We start from the raw sequence: 13,389 nt of genomic DNA, 5'->3' as shown, positions 1-13,389 counted from the left end.
AATATACTTCGAATATATATATATGTATTTAATATACTTCGAATTTAATGCTTGCTTGGCGTTAGAGGTACCATAAGATTTCTAGATTTTGCATATAATTTAAATCTGAATATATTTGTAACAGGCGTGTGAATATAAATCACTTATTAAATAATTAATTTTGGCGGGCGTCGTTATTTACACAGAGAGCAAATTTATGAAAATAGTTTTATGAAACTGGAAAGTGTGTACGTAAATCTAGAAGAAACATATTCGACGTAATAATCCGAACAAGATAGATTAAGTATGTGGGCAGACGAATGGTACGACGAACCCTTAAGTTAATGAGAAATTCCAAAAAGACACTCTTACATGTATACCCACAGACCAGCTCTCAGTGGTTGGTTTAGCGCCTTTCAAAACCGAAGACAAATTTCTATCAAAAAAAAAATGAGTGCAGGAGTATACTGGTGATACTGAAGAAAGGCCATCTATACTAATAATACATTACACACTCACTACACTGGGTTTTTTATATGTATCCGTAATTCTACATCAATCTACGTCTGTGTGTAAATTCTACGAAATACCATTCGCCGTATGCAATTCCGATATTCGGAATACATCACAGTAATTATCAAGGACGTTCGGTAGAATTTTCAGGAAAGATTATCGTTATAAACACAGGTAGTTGTTCGTGGAACACTTCAAACTTGTCAACTTTTAGAAGCTTTGTTATTAACCGACTTTTAAAAAAAGAGGTTGTCAGTTTGACATGTATGTATGTAACATTGTTAGTTCTTAATTATGTTAGAGTATGACGATAGATTTAGGCCTCCAAGCTCGTGTGCTTAATGTCATAAGTGTATGTTTGTATGTATGTCCACGAATTTCTCGAAAACTAAAAGTCGTATTGAGATGGAAATTTTAAATCTAAGTGTACCAAACACTTCAATTTAGGTTCATAGATATATTTATTTTGTATTTTTAGTTCACTAGCTGTTTCTAGTTTTGTAGTCGGTTTAATTTTTAATAATTATTTATTGCATAAATAAGCCATGGCATATAATGGCATGGCAAAGAACAGTAACAAATTTATATAAATTTCCTAAGAAATAATGCTTGTCACCCGATTCAAAATACCTATATTTCGGATAAATTATTAGGTTATTCAAATGGAAGTAGGAAGAAAGATAAACTTACCTTAGATTTACGTATTTCATGCGTCTTGCTAATAACTCAGCTATATTGTACACTAAGAGATTATGATCATTGTATCTTTACTAATAATACAACACTATTACACTTAACTGCTTATTTACACTTTTACTTTCAAAATTCCGATGACAGTTTCGTCGACGTTCAAAATGTCATATTGTCGCAAATCCATAGTGAAATATCGTAGATTAATAAAGATTTCGACCAATGATATTGCGTCAATTTGCTATCGAAATTTGTTTATTTTACTTTTTTCCTTTTAAGATCCTCCATAAGGTCGGAATAGAGTATAAGTAAAGTTCCTTGCATTAGATATGACTATATGTATGTCAAACTACAACTATAGCGCGTCACATGACATTGATATTTCTCGTCATAATAGTAATAGTTTCTTTTTAAAGAAAATGTTATATAACCGGAGCCGAGTTGGCCCAGTGGTTAGGACGCATGCATCATAACCGATGATTGCGGGTTCAAACCCAGGCAAGCACCATTGAATATCACATGAATATTAATGTGTTTTTATAATTCATCTCGTGCTCGGCGGTGAAAGAAAACATCGTGAGGAAACCGCATGTGTCTAATTTCATAGAAATTCTGCCACATGTGTTTTCCACCGACCCGCATTGGAACAGCGTGGTAGAACATGTTGTAAACCTTCTCCTCAAAGGGAGAAGAGGCCTTAGTCCAGCAGTGGGAAATTTACAGGCTCTTGTTGTTATATAACCGACCTCGTTAGTATAATTCGTAGTTATTATTTAACGAATGATATGTTGCTATCAGTACGACTTTACCCGTAACGCGATAACAAAAATACACTTAAAAGTTCCACTTCATTAACTACGCTGGTTATATTTACATATTATTAATTTAACGATAAAAAGTACGCGTATTACTTGTTAATTAATTAATTTATATATATACTTCAACATGAAGTTTTTAATGGTCGTGTATTATGCATAAGTATATTTATATTAGCGTCTATTTACAAGATATGACGTCAGCGTTCACATAAGTGGCCATGCTGGTCACGATATGGTTTTGTGAAATGACTAGTCGTAAAGCGCTTTCCTGGCTGTAAATTGTATTTAAATATTTTTCCAATACCTGTATATTTAAAAAATAATCCTTATTCCACGTAATATGATTGACGTATAGAACATATTTCCCTTTGATAAATGGGGCTGTTTGTTCTTGAGAGTACAATAATTGTAAATCTGCAAATTCATAATTTTTAAAGATTTTTTTTTATGTAATGGCGGACGAGCATATAGGCCACCTGATGGTAAGTGGTCACTATCACCCATAGACAATGACGCTGTAAGAAATATTAACTATTCCTTACATCGTCAATGCCCCACCAACCTTGGAAACTAAGATGCTATGTCCCTTGTGCCTCTGGTTTCACTGGTTCACTCACACTTCAAACCGGAACACAACAATATTGGGTACTATTGTTTAGCGGTAGAATATCTGATGAGTGGGTGGTACCTACCTAGGCGGGCCTGTACAAAGCCCTACCACCAAGTATATTATAGATATCTTTTTTAACTTCTGATGGTAGAGTTTTTGCAAATCTTAGCTATTTACCACCCATTCATCATTTATTCTATCGCCAAGATGTAGTACTTGTTTTTGCGTTCAGTTTTGCGTTTGAAGGGTGAGAGAGCAGGTACTAAGGGATATCACATCGTAGTTCCGTAGATCATTGTCGATTTCAAGAGTAGCCAATGTTTTCTGTTTCTTTCTCCCTTGGAGCTCACTCGAGAAGTATTATGCTTGATAGTTCATTGGTAAACAAGTATATAAGAGAATAAGAAAGAGTATAAGAAAGAGATTTGCACAATCAATTAAAAGCTCGATATTGAGAATACTCAATCAACGTCAATTAGTTGCTGTGATCAGATTTATTATTTAATATCATGGATTTAAAAAGGGGTCGAAATGAACGTACGGTCTAGTCTGGTTTCTCAGTTACTGGGTACGGTTTTTTAATAATTTCACAGCGTCAATGTTTGTGGTGGTTGCTGGTTCTTACCACTTTGTAGTTCGTATACCCATCAGCCCACCTATGTCATAAAAAATATTATCTATATTAATATTATAAATGTGGGAGTTTGTCTGTCTGTCTGTCGGTCTGTCGCTCTTTAACGACCAAAGCGCTGAATCGATTTTGATGAAATTTTGCTATGAAGCAAACATGAACTCGAAGAAAAGACATAGGCTACATTTTTCGTCTGACACATGACAACCAACATCCTAAAACGCGAGCAAAGCAGCGAGTGACTACTAGTATCATGTAAGTCATGTTATGATGAAATTCCGAACGAACAGACGGTACGAGATGCATTCAGCATTATTCCAGCTCAAGTAACGATCAATAATATATTATTTACAATATTTTATTTCTGTTTAATTTCAATACCAGTAATGGATGACATCAACTATGGAATAATACATAATGATGTCTGCTATAAATAAGCTATTTAATAATTGATACTCGTGGTAACTAGATAATGCCGATGTTAACAAAAGCGGATAAAAAAAAAACTATTTTTTTTATGGTATAGGTTGGTGGACGAGCATATGGGCCACCTGATGGTAAGTGGTCACCATCGCCCGTAGACAAAGACGCTGTAAGAAATATTAACTATTCCTTACATCGTCAATGTGCCACCAATCTTGGTAACTAAAATGTTATGTCCCTTGTGCCTGTAGTTACACTGGCTCACTCACCCTTCAGACCGGAACACAACAATACTGAGTACTGTTATTTGGAGGTAGAATAACTGATGAGTGGGTGGTACCTACACAGACGGGCTTGCACAAAGCCCTACCACCAAGTAAACTAATATTGTGATGGAGAATTTAAGTTTATATTTAAACATACCCCATATTTTACTTGGTGAAAAAAAGCATATTATTCGATACAAGATTTTATAGATGATAAAAAAACGTGGAGTTAATACCTGTTGACTTCCAAGCAGGATATATTAATTTAAAAAATTGTATTAACTAACATGACTTTGTATTTTTTAAATGTTGAAAAAGAGTAACTACTAAGTTTCTTGCCGGTTCTTCTCGGTAGCATCTACTTTCCGAACCGGTGGTAACTTCACTTAATTGTAAAATGACGATTCAAAAGTGCTTGTAAAAGCCTACTTGAATTAGGTTTATTTTGATTTTGATTTTTTGGTGGTAGGGCTTTTGTGCAAACTATGTGAAACTAAATAAATTCTCATAGAATCGCACTGCTTATCTAATCTATTCGTTACTTTTTAAGTTATACTAAATTATTTACAATATATATAAAACCTCATACATACAATAATATTAAATGAGATACAGCATACGATATTTTCGACATTGTGATGAAAAAAAAGTTATTTAAAGTCATCCAAAGCCATTATTTTACGATAAAATATGACGTCATTAATTACTAATTGAATTTTCAACGCTGAGTGGGAAACCATAAATATTGCTCAGGAAACTTAATGCATTAAAAAAGAAAATGTTTACGTATTTTCAATAAAAATCAATATCGAAATGTAATTATGAATTTTACTAATAATTTAGACTGCGATTTGGTTATATCGTCAATATTGATCGAATGGGTTCATTAAAATCGTTCGCATACATTGCAATATTTTCTACGCACCTTTTATTCGCAGCTTTACAATAACGCGCCCCCTTCCTGAAACCGGCTTTACCCTCTAGGGGGGGCCGAGCACGTGTGTATACGCCCCTCTCTTTCGCGCTCTAAACTTAATACGTATCGCTGTCCCTTTCTAACTCGAACCGATCAGCGCACGCATTGCAGGTGAATTCGCTTTTTAGTCTTTAGTTGCTCTCTGGCTGTGTCGTGGGCGGGACGCGTCGACTGTTGCCACATTTCCCGCGAAAAATTACGCGTTCTATCGCTGCTACGTACATTCTTATTACATTCTGACTTAGAAAAACGTTTTCCTTGTCATAGTAAATTATGTTAATGTGTGACAATTCGTCTATGTGTATTTTTGATCGTGTATGCTAAAAACTTGAGTGATTTTATTCCTATAGAATCGATAGGGCTCAGTGGCTCACGGATTTTCCGAGGACTTATCGTATCAACGTGAGTATTTTGTTTATTTTATAGTATTTTTCTGAAAAGGACATAAATGCAACACAAGTTTTTTATACCTACTCAGTTTTTCATTTATGAAGTTCGTCTTAATTAAAATTTTACTCGCTATTCTAACGCTATATTTTTGATAACAATAATAATAAATATTTATATAAATATTTTTTTTCGATTATTACTGTAAATATAATTTTTCTATATAAGAACTCCTTTGTTATTTTTTATATTCGTTCTGAATTAAATTTATCGTTTAAGGGATTAAAAATAATTGATAAAATGACACCAATAAAATTTTATCAAATAAAGGAATTTTTGTGTAATTATTTAGGCGAATTAAAAATTCAATGTTTTCTTCAGCGCGTTTATCAACAAATTCAGGTGATACGATAATTTATTTTAAAAAAAGAACAAGCAATTAATTGAAACCAGTTAAACTACTCCAGCTGATTATCTTCGAATTATTTTAATTTCACAAACATTTCTCGAAGTATTTAACAAATTAACAACAAAAAATATATGTTATGGCGGGTTTCTGCAAGCCCTATCAATCCGTCTGTCAGTATTATTCAATAGTGTAATTTTAATCGCTTAATAGTTATAGGATGATTTATTTATTAGAAGTATTAAGATATCACTATCTTTACATAGTAAAAAACGAAGTCACTTACCGCTGTCTGTCCCTGAATCTTAGATCAGATCTTTAAAATTAAAGGATTATCGTTACATACTACAAACAGAGGCACCGCTGTCTGTCCCTATGTATACTTAGATCTTTAAAATTTTACAAGGGATTTTGAAGCGGTTTTTTTTAAATAGATTGTTTCGAGAGTAAGATTTATATATATATGTATAATACATGCACATAGAAGATAATGACTGAAAAACTTTGAACATTGTAAGACATTCTGTAGTACATTTAGTGTCAGCATTTTAACCGTGGTAGTCGATTGATATAATTGTCCCTTGTAATTCTTATTGTGTTGTTATTTTCTCCCTTACATCCTGTATTCTTCATCCAAGTCCTAGACGACCTCAACTTTAGCGGGTTCATAGTTCGCATCTGTTCCAAAGATACTCATAATTTGTATGCAGCATTACGCCAGATGACGTCGTCTGAATCATAATTATAACCTCTACCTATAAAGCATAAGCCGGCGACGTCTATTTTAACCTCTCCATTAAAAAAGCAGATTATGTTCTTCTCAGGAACTCAACCTATTCCCATACCCAATTTCATCTAAATCGGTTTAAAGATATCAGCGTCAAGAGGTAACAGATACTACTTACGAATTTATGATATCTATTAGTACGAAAAAGAATCAAAATACTTCATTCAAGTACGCTTTTACAAGCACTTTTGGATCGTTATTTAACAAATACACTAAGTGAAGCTACCAGCACCACGGTTTGGAAATTAGATTCTATCGAGAAGAACCCGCAAAAAATCAGTGGTTACTCTTTTTCGATATTTAAAAATACAGTCATATTAGTTAATTACAATAATATGTATATTATGTGTATATAGCAAAGCTTGGAGCTTTTTAAATCAGTTTCGCCAATCTGTCGTCGTTTATGCCGACAATACAATTAATTAGTTAAAAAAATGTTCCATCATTTAAATTTTGCGAGTATTAAAAAAAATTGATGTTTTTGACTTATTGCCCATCACTATTTCCTTCGACGTAATAACTCTAGTCGTTTGGCACATGTGATATTGTGATGTCGTAGTCATGCGCAATTTATCAACAAACAACAAAATAATACGCATAAAACGTAATTGCTTTTTAACAACAATGTTTAACGAAATAATGTTATTCAGTTTTATTTGAAAAATTTGGAAGGTGATTTATTCACTAGTGCGTCGATAGTTTCCATTTATGCAATATTTTCGTAACCCATTTTTTTTATATCAGCTGATTTTAATGGTCGACTAAGTAGTCGAATTAAATTTTAACAATTCGAATTATATTTAATCTGTATTCGATATATCATTGATAATTCATGTCGAGTTAATATAAAGGCATGATTTTAATAATAATTTAATTGTAATGTAACTTTATTGTGGATGGAATTATAAGATATGCAATCTTTAAATAGCTCTTGTGTTATTTGTTATAAACCAAAACGTTAAGTAAAACTTAAAATAAAGTATCATTGTTATAATGTTACTAATCTAAGTAGAAACCTAATAAGCAAGTTTAAGTTAAATACAATGTTACGTTTTGTACTTAAATTAAAATACAATAAATATTCCGTCACATATATCCATTTTAACGAATAATATAAAATACTAGTAGTCGCCTGCGGATTTTTCGTTTTTAGGAAGTTGGTTGTCATGTGTAAGGCAATATAAGTACCGTGTGTCCTTTTCATCAAATTTGTTTAATCGGTTTCGTCGTTAAAGACCGACAGAAAGACAGTCACTCAGATTATTCAAGTATTTATAACATTATAATTCATAAATATTTACATTCATAATTGAGCAAGAAACTGACGTTACTTTTTCACACGTTCGCAATCCGCACTTCGTTTTTCCTGTTTTATTTATGAAGATTCATAATTGTTGAGGATATATGTATACATAATATATATATATGTTATAGTCAAGAATCTTTTATGTTAAAATTAATATTAACTGGGCTTCGTAAGACAATGTATACGTGTAGGTATATCATTTATTCTACTGTTAAACAGCTTTTCTTAATATCGTTGTGTAACAAATAAGACCTATGGACGATGTAGTGGTTGGTTTTGGTTAAGTTTCTTTTTTACAGAGCTAGTGTCTATAGGCCGTGGTGACTTACGATCTTAAGTGGCACATTTTTAATATGACTACCATGTTGATGTAAACAAGAGATGTTAGGGTCACCTCGTCGTAAGTTGCTTTCGATATACATTATGTATTAAATAAAAGACAAAGACATTGCCATTTGATAAGGCTTTTATTAAAGTCCTGTCTGAATTAAAACAATAACCAAAAATACCTTTAAATAATATTTAATAAAACCGTATACAATAGAAAGAGATAGAGTGTGTGAGAAAGAGAGAAAGGTCGCCCGTGTAAAGTAACGCTTTTTCCTCAAGTGATGATTTCTCTGGGAGCGCGTAAAAGTCTTTCCAAAAAAAACAAAAGAAAAACACTTTAATAAGCATACCCCTTTAGATGTTTGTAGTATATACGTAGGAGGGTAATAAGGCTCGCATCTGTCGCAAATGGCAAAATTACGGTGACAAAACTAACCTAACCCATTGTCTATTCCGACCACAAGGGAACAAAAGCCAAATAAACATCATTTGACATCAAATTGGCGTGATATTAATGGCGGAAAGGTTGATTAATCCATTGTATTAATTATGGATTAGCAAAAAATTAATGTGCAATACTGTTTAATCCCGAGATGGCCCAGTGGTTAGAACGCGTACATCTTAACCGATGATTTCGGGTTCAAACCCAGGCAAGCACCACTATATATATATGTGCTTAATTTGTCTTTATAATTCATCTCGTGCTCGGCGGTGAAGGAAAACATCGTCAGGAAACCTGCATGTGTCTAATTTCACTGAAATTCTGCCACATGTGCATTCCACCAACCCGCATTGGAACAGCGTGGTGGAATATGTTCCAAGCCCTCTTCTTAATGAGAGAGGAGGCCATTAGCCCAACAGTGGGAAATTAACAGGCTGTTACTTCTTTTTTTACTTTTACTGTTTAATCATAGGAATATCTAAGCTTTGTTTATCTTCATTCATTCTTAGATTGGAATACTCTATATGAAAAGGTAGATTAAATAATTAAAACCGGTTCAAACTAGTTTTGCCCAGTAAAGAGTTTTCACTGTAACTATACTGTGTTCCGTACAAGTATGACTTGCCGATAAAGCAAAAAGTATGACAAAGTAATTACTTTCGATAGTAAAAAGCTGGACAGTTCTGTATAATCGTGTTTTGTTCGAAGTTTTTATGCATATTTCCATATTAAGTTACATGTAATAAAACTGTAATGGCAGCGTGTTCAGAATTAAAATGTCCATATTTAATAAATATGATAATTTTTGATACTTAGTGTAGTCATTTTTCGTACTAATTTGGTTAATTAAAATGTTTACAAAGTCCTCCTTACCGATATTCTGTTAAAACCTCTTTTTGTTTATTAAGGAAACAAATAATTATAATATATATTTGAAATTATGTAAATAATTAATTACCCCTCTAATCCTTCCTAAGTCTTTACACTAACTTTGTTTTTTGATGGAATATCTCTATCCTTTTTTATTGTCTTAAGCCACGATTTGAAAATCGAACATCGATATTCGCAGCCTTATAAACCGGTAGACCAAATAAAGAAATAAAATTAAAAAAAAAAATAAAGCATCAAAGACGAATGAAAAAAAAATATCCAATTTCCATAACTAAGTCAGCACAGAGCAGCTCGTCAAATATCGAAACAAACTTGATCTGTGAACTAGTTAAAGCGATATAAGGTTAGTTGTAACTTGTTAGGGCGAGAGTTTTTATATGGAGCGGTTGATCCAGAGGAGATCGAAGCTACCACAACGGGTCCAGTTTTTACATGCGACATGCACCTTATAGCGTGCTGTCTGGGAATTAAAATAAATAATCATTTTACGAGACGATATTCCAGTCTCAACGAGTGAATCTTAACCAAATATACCGGGTTTTTTACCGTTCATAAGCGGTATCGTATTCTTAAAGAATAGGTTTATATCACTACATTGTATAAAATAAAGACTGTCCCTATAAATATGTATGATTAAATCTTTAAAACTACGCAACGAATTTTGATGCCCGTTTTTTTATAGATAGAGTGATACGAGAGGAAGGTTTTTGTGTATAATTCATAGACAATATAGTTAAGTAACACTGATAATTTTAGAGGTTTCTAATGTGATGTCGTAAATAAACACATATTTTGTATAATGTTGTCTTAAATTTTCGCGATTATTACACATTTAAATAAAACTAATTATAACGGATGAATCGCGTATATTGATTATTTTTAAACATCCCGACGTTTCGAGCACTTTGCAGTGTTCGTGGTCACGGGTAGACCTGTCTGGTGTCTATACGCGATTCATCCGTTATAATTAGTTTTATTTAAACATATTTTGTAGTATATTTTGTTTAAAGGCGGGTCGCTAGTAGTAGTATAAAGAGGTCTTGTAAACACCGGCGACGCGATGATAGGTTTATTACGTTCTTCTGTCAAAAAAATCGCAGTAGCATCCCGAAGTATAAAAGTTGGCAGTTTCGGAATAACGTAAAGTCATTGACCCTGTCTTATGATCACCTGACTGTCGGATGATCCATATCATCCGATAGTTTTTATTTGGTGGTAGTACTTTGTGCAGCCTGTCTGTCAAGTGGTGCTACAAGCACAAAGGAACGTAAAGTATTACTAACCAAGTTTTGTGGTACATAAGCGATGTCAGGACTGGTTAATATTTCTTACAACGCCAAATTCCACGGATGCTGGTCACTTACCTTCAGTTAGTCTATTTGGCCGTCAGCCTACCTATACAATAAAAACAAGACCTAAATTAAGAAAATTATATGAAAATCACAAATCTAATCAAATCTCAATTGTCCAACTTAATGTGTGTACTTTAAAGTAATACCGACATTAACTTATTTCAAAAGGCACTTAATAGCCCTAACAATTGAATTATTATTTATTTACAAATTAAAGAATTGAATTATGTATAATATTTAAATGTTTTAAAGCCCTACCAGTAAGAAGATCAACAGTTATTTTTGACGACCTCCATGATCGAGTTGTGTGTACACCGATTAATGAAAATGAAATATTTTTTTATTCCATTTTCATTATTTTTTACGTATAAAATAAATAATTGTAATATAATTAATAGTTGTGCTTTATGCACAGGTATTCAACATTTTTAATTTTATTTATATTAGCAACTTTATTGTACATTTATGCTGCTATGCTATAATCATCATGTACTTTATTTTGTGAATTAGTAATACTTAATATTGTCATTGACCTATGAGTGAGCCAGTGTAACAAGCACTAGGAACATTTCAGGTCTTCCGCGTTAGTAATGTGTGATATGATTTATGTTTTATAGTGAGAATGACAGGTTATGTCAACGTTGAAAAAAAATAGGTATTAATAAAGATTTTTCCGAAACACTATTTAAATTAATTTTGTATTTGTTTATTTAATTATAGTTTTATGAAATTAAAAATAATAAAATGATAATTCTACCGATATATTCGCTGAATATCATCCCAATATATTCAATAACATTAATCACGGACGTCATAAATCGTATAAGCAAAACAATAACGAGACTAAACCTTATTTGTCGAAATCAATTCATGCGTTTAGCATCTATGCCGTAACGTGCATACATGCAAACAATGCGAACGCATTACTCTTCCCTTAGCTCTCGGCTCGTCTAATAAATCGAGACAATTGATGATTCTAACCGAACGATATTGTCACTACCATACGAACGGCGCAGCAACGACGGCTATTTTCATACACGTCCGCACCGTAGCCGACGGATTGTTGGCGAACATCAAACTTTCCGCATTTTATTTTTAAAAAGACATTCTTTCCACTAGCACCCTTTGTTTCGTATGATGACTGACGTTTTTAAAAAGACCTCTCGTATTGCCAAGTGAATAGTTTCGTGGACAGGGCGTCACGTCGACGCAGCTGGACTTCTGCTTCATTCGAGACATCTCATTATCACCTCACTCTACGTAAATTGGTTATGTCGCAATCGCACTATCGATAAGCTGTATGATATTCACCAGACTTATTTTCTAGTGTTATTTGACGTCATATTCAATAAATTCATACATTTCTTGTTTGCTTCGATAATTTTTTTTACTTTAGTTGTTATTAATGAATTCTTTGATTGATCTTTCAATTTAGTTGCGTTTTTGGAGTTATTTATTTTATTATATTGAGCATTATTAATGACTGATATAGGAACCTAATAATTAATTGATCCATCAAGACTTTTTTTTTTAATTCTAGCGATCAGTCAAAAACAAAAAATATACACGAGTGACGAGTGTCTGACGTAGTTTTTACAGCAATTTTTTTTCTGTGTGTTTCATTTTAAATGTAATATATTAAAATGTTAGTGTACAACTCAATACAAATTGTGAAAGAATGTTCCATGTGACGATTTAAATGACGAGTTAGGTAAAATACAAAGCTTTCTTTAAAACGAATAATATAAGTGTTCGATGTGATTTTATATTCTTGAATCCCAAATAGAATCTTCTTATTGAAATCTTATTTACTTTCAAACTAATTATCATATACTTTCATTTATGTAACATATTGCATTTTTTAAATTTTAATATTTGAAAAAAAAAAAATCCTCATTTAATCCAACTTAAAATTCCTCCAAATTAGTATATATTTTGGGACAATTCTCCCATTAATGTTTCCATTAAGCAGCCAGAGTTTGCCGAGAAATTGAGAGGATTTAAAAATGTTTAATTGGTTCCCAGGGAACGAAAATACGTTTAGAAAATAATTAAGCCGACCGAAATATTCTTTCGAAATGTTCTTAAAGAAAATTTGAAGTAATTAAAATGTCTGATGGACCAAAGTATTTTCGTTAGCTTGCCAACGCGCACAACGAATCGATTGCTTTTTATACTCACACACACATTGATAAAGCGATGACGTCACAATGATACATTAACTAAACTCTTAATCTAATTATATCTGCTAATATAAATGTATTTTATTTATATATTTAGGTATACAGTTCCTAACGCTAAGTCGTCGCAATTAATACGAGATTTCTTCAAACTCGTTTTTCAAGTATTCTCCTCAATGTTATGTGCATCCGTTTATTGTCGTGTCATTTTAACGAATCTGATAAGTAGATTATCATATATTTAGTATAATTTCCAATATGTATAAACAGTACTTAATATTGAAATCATACCTTACCCGCTAACTATAGGAAGTTCAGGAAATAACATTTATCATAAATAACATAGTTAAAATATAGATAAATAACATAGTTGTGTTAAACAATTATCGTAATCAAGCATAT

The 13,389-nt window shown here is 32.3% G+C and overlaps 1 protein-coding gene across 6 annotated transcripts in view; it reads left to right on the top strand.

Annotated features, from left to right (window-relative positions):
• Nucleotides 1-13,389, top strand: part of LOC124531396 (RNA pseudouridylate synthase domain-containing protein 2-like) — a 444,799-nt gene that overhangs the window by 288,260 nt on the left and 143,150 nt on the right. For 2 of the 6 annotated variants that reach the window (XM_047105969.1, XM_047105970.1), the window contains exon 1: nt 5,033-5,308. The exons of the other annotated variants lie outside the window; for them this stretch is intronic. The gene's annotated coding sequence lies outside the window, so the exon portion shown is untranslated. Of the gene's footprint in view, nt 1-5,032; nt 5,309-13,389 lie in introns of those variants that run through there. 6 annotated transcript variants of the gene reach the window in all.

Source organism: Vanessa cardui, chromosome 7, assembly GCF_905220365.1.
Source record: "Vanessa cardui chromosome 7, ilVanCard2.1, whole genome shotgun sequence".
Taxonomy (NCBI): domain Eukaryota; kingdom Metazoa; phylum Arthropoda; class Insecta; order Lepidoptera; family Nymphalidae; genus Vanessa; species Vanessa cardui.
The sequence above is the reverse complement of the archived record's forward strand: the minus strand, read 5'-3'. Positions and strand labels throughout refer to the sequence as shown.